Raw genomic sequence first — 13,768 nt, 5'->3', positions numbered from 1 at the left:
GGTGCGATGATGGAAGCATAAAGAATTTCCTCCGCAGGTGGTACTGAGGGGCGACTAGTGCGCTCTCTGTAGCACGATGCTGAGCGTGGGGGTTGCAGGGAAGAGAGGGACCTGTTAGCCTATTAACAAAAGTTAGTGCACTAAAAGAGACCATTAACTTTGTTTACTACCTAACATTTGTTAAAAACATAACACATTTCCTTTGATCTTTACTGACTCTTGATGGATAACATAAATCTTGTTAATAACAAGGAATTTTCTGTTAAAAACCAAATAATAACTTTTTTTTTAACACTTGCTATTAACTCCGGTGTAAACGCGGCTTAACAGCGATACTAGGTGTGTGGGGGGAGGGGATGAAACAGCACTCTGGCCAAGACCAGTTTTGGGGCGAGAAAACAAAAATGGCAGGAATTTTTCATGTTGCGGGATCTAATAGATTAGGGGCGACCGACGGACGCTTTAAAAACTACAGTAGGCCTATTTGAACTGATACCGAGAGCTACAACCTGTCTAGGTAGCCCTACAGTAATTATGTTGATTAAGGTGACAAGGGAACCGTAGTAATTTATATTAAAATTAGAGTCTATAGGCTACCTGAAAACAACGGTGCAAATATTTTTCCGCTGTCACAAAAACTTAATAATCTACGATCGTTTGCATTTAATTTAATTTTGTATTAAGCTACAAGAAAATGCCACAAGATTTACAGCTACAGTAATTAAACAATATATTACACAAGGGCCTTGCTGTAAAATTGAATGAAAATCAAGAATTCTTAATACTTAAATAATTATCTCCTTTGTTGGCACTGAAGTCCAGTAGAGTCTATAAGTAGGGCTGGTCACTCACATTCACTCTTAAAGGGAAAGTGTTCAAGTTCAGAGTAGAGAATCCCAAATGGTAAGTAGCCTATAAATTGTTTAAAGCAGATAACTCACCGCAATGTCCAGTAAGGTTACAATATCTGGTTTGGACCGACTCAAACCGAACCCCACGAGTATTACGAAGTGACAGGGTATCACAAGGTTTCACAACCAGGGCTCACAGGTCGAGAAGCTACTCCAGAGATACGTTAGCAGGCACTAGCCACAACGGGATCCGGCATAAACCCTCAATTGTAAGTCAGCATTAAATCCAACGATGATGTCAGAGGGTCAGCACTAATAACAAAATTTACCAAGCTGAAAGTAGTTGATTCTCACTCTTCAGAGACTTAGTCTTGACAGTCACAAATCATTTCCAAGGTTTTTTTCCAATATGATGCCACAACCATGTAGATAACATCAGTGAAGAGATACCGTCGGCCAAGAGAAGGAGGCATTGAAGTGAAAGTGGTCAAGTGTCAGGAATTGTCATGGTACTGGACAGTAACTTATACTAGTTTATAGGAATTTCCTTGCCACTCAACTATTTGGAAGCAAAACTCATGACATCAATCAATGTCCCTTAATTTGAATAAATCAACTAATTTAGGCGTGCACAACAGTATGTTCAATTTTTTTGTTGGGTGATCAGTCCAACAAAATTTTGAAAATAGTGGGCAATTTAAGAATAAAATGTCACACAGCACTAATGTGTCCAACAATGTGACATTGTGATCATATCCCGAGTGTGCAGTAACACAATGACCATATCTTTTGATCGTATGGATATCATGATCATCCCCACGCTGCATTCTTATGATTTGTAGTAACAAGAATGGGCTTTGACTGCTTGTTGCAGATTATGAAGATTTTGCAAACATTTTTTGTGATTCCAAAATTAGAATCAGGTTCGGTGAAACTGAATTCTTTTGTGCGGTGTCGAAGTATAACTGATGTTACATTTCCTGACATGTTGGAGCAATGGCTGATTCCCCAACATGAAGGTGACATGAAAGACTGTGTTGAACCAGGACTGGGCTCCACCTCATTGGCACGACGATGTCCCAAGTTTCAGCGAATTTCCCTACAGGGGAGTAGCTATTCCTGTAGGTGGCATGGTAAGACCTAGGCCCGGGACCGATTAACTTTTTCATTTTGATGTCCCCGGAGGCCAAAAACACGATAACTTGAGTAATTTTTGTCCGATTTTGATGAAATTTGGTTTTAAGGTGTAAGGCAGGATAAACTTGAATGAGTTCGCGAACCAGCATGATCGGACCATGGGAACGGGGTTTTATGGGGTAAAAATTGGTTTTTCTAATTTTTGACCTTCTAAACACAAAATTTCCCAATTTCTCTCCAGACCTTTTTAAAGAGCTTAAAAAACAAATAATTTGGTATATCAAAGTGTTTTTGTACAATTATTGGTTACGGAGAAAATTCAAAAAACTATTATTTTGTAATTCCCATGTTATTCTCATGGAGAGTGTTGTACAATATTGTAGCTTGCTTGTTTATGGATATATTTTGATCAAACTTGGTAAATTCTTTTATTTTATACTAACTCCCTTAATGTTTACAATCTATGTATATATTTAATTAAAATGGTCTTTTTCAGAATAGGCAGTTGATTTGAAGAGGAAAGGGAACTTATATATTATGTCGCAAGAAGGATAATTGACAAAATCTGCTATTTAAATACTTTAAAGGGCAGCTGAAAATATCAAGTTTTTACCATACTAAAAGTACTACATATTGAAAGTAAGTAATTCACTATGTAAAACTTAAAATAAAATTATACTCGTATAACTTTTATATGGCTGATTCCACAATATTATTTTAAAACAACATAGAATATAGAAGCAACGATTTCTTAAGTAGCCTGATTTTTTAAGTAGCCTAGGTATGATAAAATTTAACATGATGGAACATAAAGTGAAGACAAAAAAGCAAAATGCCTCGAGGTAGCTATGTGGTATGATAATTTATACACAACATTTGAGCAAGAGTTGATAAAATTTTGATTGATACACACATATAACTGTTCAAAGTTTAACAAATTCTACAATAAACGAGATATTTAAATAGACATACAAAGCCAACTTAATAATTCCAATTAGTTACCAGCTTTAAGTAACTAGCTATTTCCGTTAAGAAAATGAAAAATTTCTAAGTATTTCATGGCCACTAAAATGTTTCTGCTACTTCTTGGTTAATGATGTCCTTAAAGATCCATCACAGTTCGGGGTTCCTAGAGGTAAACACATCACAAAAAATTCACACATGCACATATCTCGTGACATTTGGGCTGCAGAATATCGTGAAAATGTGAAATAATCTTCCTAGGAACCTAATACACATCCTTAAAATGGTTTACAATACCTGCATATAGTAATCCTTTGTTGCTGATCAGGGTCGTCGCATGGTTTATTGGCACCCGAGGCGAGATGTTGTCAGGCGCCCCCTCCCCAAACACACATTGAGTGATGATCGTTATACAAAGTTGCGTTGCTGTTTCAATTGCACAACAACAGACACTTGAACGGATTGAATAAATACTATACATGTTATTAATTATTAACAGTGCACATCAAAATTAATGAGAGGGTCAACTGACCGGGAAATCTGGGAATTGTGTGTGAGATTTTAACCGGGAAATATGCATGCCTTTTGTGTTTCTACCTGGATATTTAATTTTACCACGATCGCGCATGACGACAACAGTGACGTTTCCGTGACCACGGGAGACGATGGTATGTCTACCCTTGGCCGCAAGGGATGATCAGAATTTTTCCATGATCGCATACGACGATGATCTCCTCACTACTGTGGGATATGATGAACATTTCGCCGCAATCGCGGAATACGGTTGTGATGTTTAAAGGACCATGGGAGATAAAATAATTATATCTACCCGGCCACGAGGGATGATCAGAGTTTTACCATGATCACGCAAGACAATGATAATCTCCACACAACCGCGTGAAAGGATTAGAATTTTGCCTCATTCGCAAAAGACGATGATTCAATTATTCAATTATTCAATTATTGAGATGGGGACGCCACCTAGGTGCGTATTTTAACCCAAATATGAGTGAAGGATGAGTGTAGAATGGTGTGTGATGACCTGTGTAGCTTTGTTACTGACTAAGATCAGCGGTTTCATTAGTCAGGATCATTTATTTAAAGCCCAATGATCAGGAACAGCTGGGTCCAGTTTCGAACCATCAAAAAGCTACTAACTTTTCTTAGGATCGAACCGGCGACCTTTTGATTACTAGGCGAGCACTATAACCACTCAGCTACCCAGCCAGTTATGATGATCTCCACACAACCGTGGGAGATGTTTACCATTTTTCCGCAATCGTGGGAGACAATTACTATTTTCACACGACCACGGGAGACGAAATAATGATGTCTACCCGGCCGTGAGGGATGAATAGAATTTTACCACGATTTATTATAATCTCCTCACGACCGCGGGATATGTTCATATATTGCTGCGATCATGGAAGACGATATGCCTAATTATGTCCACACAACAGCGGGAAACAGTCAGAATTTTGCCGCGATCGCGGGAGACCATAACGATGTCTTGTGCCGGGAGAGATTATCAGAAGTTTACCACCATCGCATGCAAATATAACAACCAATTTTTTGGTTCCCCACGAAAAAAGCCAATTGCCTCGTGCCCTAGGCACGTGCCTACCGTGCCTATTCGGTAAATTGGCCCTGGCAATAGTAAGCAAAACCTCAAACCAAACCTACTCTGAATAGAATATACGGAATGACAGAATAAAATAAAAACACGTTATTACATTTAGAAATAAGACCCTTTCCTCTAAACATTAAATGGCATTCGCCTGGATTTTGCACGAGCAAATGTCTTGAGAATATCTTTGAAGTCTACTTTCCTAGCTTCATCGTTTTCAATTGTCATGATGGCAAGAGAGTTCAGTCTCTCCTGTGACATGGATGATCGTAAATATGTCTTTATAAGTTTCAGCTTACTGAATCTACGCTCAGCACTTGAAACTGTCACTGGTGTAGTTAACAAAACTCTTAGTGCAATCCAGAGATTTATAAATACGTCTTTGCTGTCTGTTTTCTTGATTGCTCGCAACACGTCGATTGGTTGAACTTTCCGAAGTTGGGGTTCATTGATATCTAAGATGGAGTTCACATGTTGCAGTTCACAAAAAAGTTCATTGCCGTTGATATCTGATATTCCGTCAGTATTTCTTAAGAGAGTTTCTAGTTTCAAACAACTCTGTTTCAAGTCATCTTTTGGTGGAAGATTAGCCAAGTTATACAAAAAAAATCCCCACTGCGAGTTATGATTATAAAGTGCAGTGGACCTACCTTTAACTGATGTTGCTACTGTATCCAACAATGAATAAAATACCTCCCTCTTGAATGTGTCTTCTGCAGATGTTTGCACTTCGTCGCTTGCACTTTCATACAAAAAGAGACGTTTCTTCTTGCGAATTCTGGTTTCGGTTTCAGGGAAGATTGGTTGTATTCCTAGCTCTTTTGAAATTTCCTTTACGGAAGTGCATTAGTGTATCCATTTTCTCTAAATTTGTCTAAGAAGTCCAAGCAATTTATTTAACTTACTCATAGCATCACTGACGCCTTTGGCTTTCCCTTGAAGACTTTTACTTATGATATTGATTTCAAACAGCAAATCATGCCATAGTATTAAGCATACTAAGAAAGAAAAGTCTTCCATCTGGTTGAGTAAGGAATGAGCCTCACTCGCTGTCTTAGGGTCGTCCGTTTTATCAAAGCATCCCGCACTTCGACGTACTGATAGCGAACAGCTTGCACCGAAGATATTCGGGCTTCCCATCGTGTTTCTCATACTTGTTTTAGCGTGAGATCCTTGACATGTTCACTAATCACACACCAACGCTTTGTAGAGCCTGCAAATATCATATATATACGCTGGAGTGTTCCAAATAGAGATGTAGATTTGACCGAGGATTTCGCTCCATCAGCAATTACCAGGATCAGACTATGGCATCCACAAGGCTTAAAAAAAGCCAGAGGGAAATCTGCTAGTATACGAGGTTGAACTCCTTTGTTCCTTTGTCGCAAGACGATGTATTTTTAACAACGATGTATCCTTTGTTGTAGGATACCTGCCATATTGGCACCATTACCCTGGCCCCGACAGTCTTTCATGTTTAGTCCACACGTCACCTCGTGCATATTTGAGGTCATTGTCTCTACCGTGAGTCATCGTCAGGATGTCAGAGACGTGAGTGGGGGGAGGGTAGTCGGGCGAAATAAGAATAGAACATGGCAACTAGGCTAGTAGGCTATTCGTGTGAAGGCCTACAGAGCGAAACTGCGACATTGCAATATTGATTTATATTAAGATAATTAAGTTGGGACAGGGCCTTCAACTCCACTGTGGCCCATTATTAGGCTATTATTACTAAACTAAAAGTAGTAAACAAGCAAATCTAGCTACCTACTTCATTTTTATAAAAAAATATTTCATCTGGGAAAACGTTGCAAATATATAAAGTTATCGGTGTCAAATAATATGTATTTGTTCAATAAATGCATAGAACGTAATATTAAAAATTCAGTTAGTTATACATAACTTCCCAAATTACGTTATGTACATCTAACTTAATTTTTTCAAATTTGTTTTATCACTTTTGCCACTGCGCCCCCCAAGCCACTGCTTCCGCGGCGCTCCCCTGGCCATGGTGCCCTCCAAGCCGCAGGGCCGCGGATTTGGCACAAGATGTAACATATGAACAAACATTTAACCCTTTGCGTGCTATGCAATGATATATCGGCGTTTACTAAAACCTCTAAGGGATATAGAGAGGAAGGTACTTTACAAAAAGTAGCAAAACGGCCATGACCTGCATATTAATAGGAAACACTAACAACCACTTAGCTAAAAGATTCCCCCAATCCGATGATTCGAGGTGTATGTCTAAACCATGAATTATGAACACCTCACTATGCCCCAGTGGTTGTAGTATATTGCTACAAACACACAGGTCACTCATTATTTGCCACACAGGACGGTAATCGAACCCAAGCAGACGAATGCCACTGGCCAAGTGACACATGCCCTAGCCTTCTCGGCTATCTGTGCTTGGAGACTGAGGAGTCAAAAACCGGTATTTAAGTTCACGCCATCGATTGCGAACAGATAGCGCTGCAGCACGTTGTTCCATGCGTTACAAGGTAGCAGCACTAGTTAGTCACGGACTATTTAGATGATATTTTTTAGTTGAACCCCAACAGTGATCATAAATTGTGTTACCGTGGCTTTGCTGCGAAAAAAATTATTTTTCCTAAAATGGCTATATTATAAGATTACAAGATACAAGATACAAGATTCTTTATTTGGTCGATTGAACAGTAATACAGTTATAGACCACGTCAAATTGTTAAGTTAGGCTACAGATACATACAAATTGAAATATTGCATACAGTACAGGCAGTGGCGGCTAGCCCATAAGGACTCTCAGACGCCGCCCTCCCAACAATACATAAATAAATTACATTTTAATATTAATTTTATTCAGTTAAATTTAATTAAAATTGCTTTAACGATCACTTCAAACTATATGCAACATAAATATACCAAATAATTGGATAATTCAATTCAGTAAAGACTAAATTTTGATCGTCGCTTGCTTAGTAAGGACAGCGCGGACGGCGGCCAGACCGTCCCAATCCCAATACATGTAGTCTTATGGCAGAACAACCAAACAGCTCTGAGGGTGCCATGACGTCATTCCAATGCTTTAGTAAGGGCGCTTTGGGGCAGAGTCCAAAGCTGCGCGCGCACTCTTAAATCAGGGCAGCCACCACAATCTGGATATTCTGTACGACAAGCTACCCCATTTTATGATGGAGAGAACTGATGTTGGCACACCTGTTTGTCATAACTCAAACCATCTAATTTCTAAAACTAGAAATTAGAAAACAACTGAGCTCACCTCAAAATGTTATTTTGGTTTGGTGTTGATGTTTAGTGATTAATGAAAAGTGAGTGATGTTCGTGCGTGTATTAAAGCAAAATACTAACACTGTATATACTTCATTAAATTGATTTCACATCCAGTTTAGTTAAAGATAGGCCATGAATTTCTGGTTAATTAATATTATTGAAGTACAATATGTTTTTAGGTTACTGGTATAAGTGTAAATGCAATTTGTTTTCGTAAGCTGTTTTACTTTTTGGCTTGACTATATCAAACTACGTTCATATGTTTAGTTGTAAACAAAGAGAATTGAGTTTGACAGTTTGATCTAATGTCAACAGATAACACTGCCGTTCCCAAACTTTAACCCTTGTCTGTACTTAAGTGATGCCCTTTCTTAATATTCCAAGACGTATTTGCACATCTACGTGAAAATACCTTTAATTTGATACCTCAAACGTTATAATCCGTCAAGCCGTTATCGAGTTATGACTGTGAAAAGAAAACTGCTTGCGTATTAATATATAGATTACATACATTACAATTGCTTTTATGATTCTAAATTTCAACAAGAAAATCACCTAAATACTTACAACAACTAACTGTATATATTTAATAAATTATGGTCTTTTTCAGAATAGGCAATTTGAAGAGACAAAGGAACTTCAATACCTGTGGCAAGAAATATAATTTACATAATCTGATGTAATACTTTAAACAGCAGCTAAAAAGCCAAACACACAAACACAACAACAAAGCCAACTGACTAATTTCAATTAGTTTCAAGCTTGTCTGATAAGTTAGAAGAGTCAAAGATTGAAAACTAAAAAATGTTAAAGAGCACCAAAAAGTCTCATCTTAAGTGTCCAATATGTAGAAAATTGTTTTCAACTCTATCAAATATGAAGTGTCATATTATGTGTTTACACACAGGCGAGCGTTCCTTTAAGTGTTTGTCATGTGAGGAAACATTTTTTCAACTAAGTCAAATAAAGAATCATTTATTGACACATTCTGGTAAGTGTCCTTATAAGTGCACTACATGTGGAAAATCCTTTAAAACCAGCAGCAACATGAAGATTCATACATTGGTTCACACAGGAGAGCGACCTTACTTGTGCATTATATGTGGAAAATCCTTCAAAACCAGCAGCCATATAAAGATTCATACAATAGTTCACACGGGAGAGCGACCTCATAAGTGCTCTACATGTGGAAAATCCTTCAAATCCAAGGAAAATATGAAGAAACATACATTGGTTCACACGGGAGAGCGACCTCATAAGTGCCCTACATGTGGAAAATCCTTCAAATCCAGGCAAGATATAAAGACACATACATTGGTTCACACGGGAGAGCGACCTCATAAGTGCTCTACATGTGGAAAATCCTTCAAATCCAAGGAAAATATGAAGAATCATACATTGGTTCACACGGGAGAGCGACCTCATCAGTGCACTACATGTGGGAAATCCTTCCAAACCAGCAGCGTTTTGAAGAGACATACTTTGGTTCACACAGGAGAGCGACCTCATAAGTGCACTATATGTGGAAAATCCTTTAAAAGCAAAAAAGGTATGAAGCAACATACATTGGATCACGTCAGAGGGAGACAACATCAGTGCACTACATGTGGGAAATCCTTCCATACCAGCGCCCATTTAAAGATTCATTTATTGGTTCACACGGGAGAGCGACCTCATCAGTGCCCTACATGTGGAAAATCCTTCAAATCCAGTAGAGATATGAAGAGACATACATTGATTCACACGAGAGAGCGACCTCATAAGTGCACTATATGTGGAAAATCATTCCCAACCAGCAGCTGTATGAAGAGACATACATTGATTCACATGAGAGAGCGACCTCATAAGTGCACTATATGTGGAAAATCATTCCCAACCAGCAGAAATATGAAGAGACATACATTGGTTCACACAGGAGAGCGACCTCATAAGTGCACTACATGTGGAAAATCCTTCCAAACCAGCAGAAATATGAAGATACATACATTGGTTCACACAGAAGAGCGACCTTATGAGTGTACTACATGTGGAAAATCATTCAAATCCAAGGGAGATATAAAGAGACATACATTGGTTCACACAAGAGCGACCTCATAAGTGCTCTGCATGTGGAAAATCCTTCAAATACAAGCTAGATATAAAGAGACATACATTGGTTCACACGAGAGAGCGACCTCATAAGTGGAAAATCCTTCTAAACCAGCAGCGATATGAAGAGACATATGGATAATTAATTCACACTAAAGGGGCCTCATGAGAGCACCACATGTGGAAAATCCCTCACAAGAAGTTGCAGTATGATGTTTCATACATTAATTTATTATGTGTTCATTCATTTGATTTTATTTTGTGTTTATTTTTCTTAAATTCTCCTATTAAGAAAATGAAAAAAAGCCTCAGCATTTCATGGCCACTCAAAATGTTTTTGCCACTGCCTGGTTAATGGTGTCCTTAAAGATCCATCAGAGTTTAGGGTTCCTTGAGGTAAACACATCTCAAAAATTCACACATGCACATATTTCGTTACGTTTTGGCTACAGAATATCGTGGAAATGTGAAATAACCTTCCTTGGAACCTAGTACACATATTATCCATTGAATCCCAATCCTTGACTATAGGATATATATATATTTGACTATCTGCAAGTAACTAGACTACTAAATTATATTTTTAATGCAAATAAGAGGTTAATTAATATATTGAATCCACATGAAATCTTGAATGAGAATAAACCTATAGTATTAATTAATTAAATGTCTCAGATAATCACATACATAAACTGATTTATTAATTTTTGTATGTTTGTTAATTTGTATACGACTGGTGAAAATTAAAAGGGATTAACTGCTTTAGTGTTTGACTTAATTTAGTACTGTACTTGAACTGTAATCTACCTACCTAGTGATAATCCCTCTTCTTAAACACACACCATTCGCCCAGTTTTTATTCCTTAGAAAATGTACGCTTAGCTCAACAAAGGTAGGAATTAATACATGAGCTATGTTTTATTGCATTGCACTATTGTTTAATGGCGGACTTTACATGACCACTCACATTCTGTACAAAAATAAGACAAATTAAATAATTATTTGGGAGGGGAGGGCAGTCTAGAAAGAATCAGACGTTTAGCATTAGTGTGCTTGAGATGGTGCTAACACCAATATCATAGTATCAGAACTTTCATACACTAAGCACACATGCAGTTATGGGAGCATGCACATAATATTTCTCGTACTTTGTCTGCAATGGAGTGTCAAAATGATTAATGTCATTGCAATGTTCCGTGATTTGTAAGGTGGACTGTGCAGATTTTTGTTTGCAAAATTTGTTTGCCAATTGAAAATTATTGCAGATTTGGGTTTTATGCCAAAGGAATAATGAGTGAAGGTTGGGTTTCCACTTTTGTCATAGTATTCCAAGGTTGGATTAGTTGTATAGCACAGGAAGTGAGGCTAGATTGACTGTTGTAAGCTTGGTGTGATTTAAAAGCTTGTGTACATCATACATTAATAGTTATCATAACTTCAATATTGTTGTCGTTCACAAAATTTAGGCGGTTATTGGGGAAGATAACTACCCCCCCCCCCTTATAACCTTATCAAAAATCAAAACCTTCCTATAAAATAATGAGCTCAACTGCTGAGCTTTACCAAAACAACGCATAAATCATCTGAGCCATATATATTAAGAAAAAAAAGAGTCTCAGAACTTCCCCTCAACCACCTAACTTTTGTGAACGGAGTATAGGAGGTGATCATTTTTAACCAAATTGTTGCTCAAATCCTCGACTTGTATTACCTGATCGAATTTTGCAAAAGACCTGATATAAGAAAATATACTTAAAGAGGTTCCTTGATCAATTATTGATATTGATTCAAGGTTAATATTTTATGGACACCCGGTACCATACTTATTTAGATTATATAAATTTTAATTGCTCTTATGATTCTAAATTTGAACAAAGAATTACCTAAATGATTACAACAACTGTATATATTTAATAAATTATGGTCTTTTTCAGAATAGGCAAAAGATTTGAAGAGAAAAAGGAACTTCAATTCATATCACAAGAAAGATAATTTACAGAATAAGATGTAATACTTTAAAAACAGCTAAAAAGATTTAATTTGTACTACACAAAATTTACTGATTAAAGTAAGTGAAGTACTATGTAAATCTTTAATTTAAATCATTCATAACTTTAAATGGCTGATGCAACATTGTTTGAAAACAACATGGTGAAGACATGATTTCTTAAGTAGGCTAATTTAACTGGATGGAACATAGAGTCAAGACAAATAAGCAAAATGCCTCAAGTAAGCTGTGTTGTATCATATTTAATACACATAACAATCTTTGAGCAAGAGCTGATCACATTTTATTAATACACTAATTAACTGTTCAACATCTAACAAATTCTATAAAAATAGACATATAAAACCAACAGAATAATTCCGAGTAGTATCATCTTGCCTGGTGTTAGAAATCGGAAATATAAAACATAAAATGTTTAATATCACTAAAAAGCGTCTCCTTAACTGTCCAATATGTAGAAAAATGTTTTCAACCATATCAAATATGAAGTGCCATATATATTTACACACAGGCGAACGTCCCTTTAGATGTTTGACATGTGGGAAAACATTTATTCAAATATTTCCTCTAAAGAATCATTTGTTAACTCATTCTGGGTTGTGTCCTTACAAGTGCACTACATGTGGAAAATCCTTTAAAATCAGCACAATTTTTAAGAGACATGCATTGGTTCACACGAGAGAGCGACCTCATAAGTGCACTACATGTGGGAAATCATTCCAAACCAACAGCATTTTGAAGAGCCATACAATGGTTCACACGGGAGAGCGACCTTATAAGTGCACTATATGTGGAAAATCCTTTAAAAGTAAAAAAGGTATGAAGCAACATACATTGGATCACGTCAGAGGGAGACAACATCAGTGCACTACATGTGGGAAATCCTTCCAAACCAGCAGCGTTTTGAAGGGACATACATTGGTTCACACAGGAGAGCGACCTCATAAGTGCACTACATGTGGGATAACCTTCCAAACCAGCAGCATTTTGAAGACACATACAATGGTTGGGTCGCTGTCAATGCGCCACCACGTCAAACCGCCACCTCGGTGTTTTGGTCAGAGGCGTCAACCCGCCACCACAAAAAAACCGAGGTGGTGGGTTGACGTGTACGTACAGGTCAACCCGCCACCTCGACAACAGGCCACCACGACAACCCACCACCACACAATTTTCCGAGGTGGCGGGTTGTCGTACACACTCAAGTCAATGAACCACCACGACAACATGCCACCATGACAACCCGCCAACACCAGTTTTTATCAGAGGTGGCGGGTTGTCGTGAAGCTCCATGTTCGATGTCGGCAACCCGCCACCTCGTACGTAGGCGACAACGTGCCACCCCGTCAACCCGCCACCACTCTTTTACGAGGTGGCGGGTTGACGTGTACGCTCAGTGTTCGGTACCGTCAACGCGCCACCTCACTCATAGGTGACAACGTGCCACAATAAATAAATCGGTTGGATTTATATTCTGTAGCATTAAATATATTGTACTTTGATTCAGTTAATTTAGAGAAAGTTAATGTACTTAACTCTTAAATAGCATTTCTGGACATTTTAGTTTATATTCTGAAGAAAGATTGATAGATGATACAATTATTAACATGGTGAAAACCCGACATTTGAAAGGGTCTCACGCCCTTAAGGGTAGGAACTTTTAAATTCTAAAACCTTAATGCAAACTTACGAATTGGTCCGAATCCTTTAACACTAACACCTTAAACGTTGAAATTTGTCCACAAATAAGGGAGGAGTAGTGTTCACAAAACACAGTCCTCGCGTAATTAATATGAGATGATAAAAACGTATACCAAA

The 13,768-nt window shown here is 37.7% G+C and overlaps 1 protein-coding gene across 1 annotated transcript in view; it reads left to right on the top strand.

The window, feature by feature from the left end:
- LOC128993147 (zinc finger protein 729-like) overlaps positions 1 to 13,768 on the top strand; it is a 69,580-nt gene that overhangs the window by 2,209 nt on the left and 53,603 nt on the right. The window contains exons 2-3 of the mRNA XM_054416906.1: positions 2,485 to 2,627; positions 11,877 to 12,010. The gene's annotated coding sequence lies outside the window, so the exon portion shown is untranslated. The remainder of the gene's footprint in view (positions 1 to 2,484; positions 2,628 to 11,876; positions 12,011 to 13,768) is intronic.

Source organism: Macrosteles quadrilineatus, unplaced genomic scaffold (assembly GCF_028750875.1).
Source record: "Macrosteles quadrilineatus isolate MER2022 unplaced genomic scaffold, UCM_ALF_1.0 Scaffold_4__1_contigs__length_99947679, whole genome shotgun sequence".
NCBI lineage: Eukaryota > Metazoa > Arthropoda > Insecta > Hemiptera > Cicadellidae > Macrosteles > Macrosteles quadrilineatus.
The sequence above is the reverse complement of the archived record's forward strand: the minus strand, read 5'-3'. Positions and strand labels throughout refer to the sequence as shown.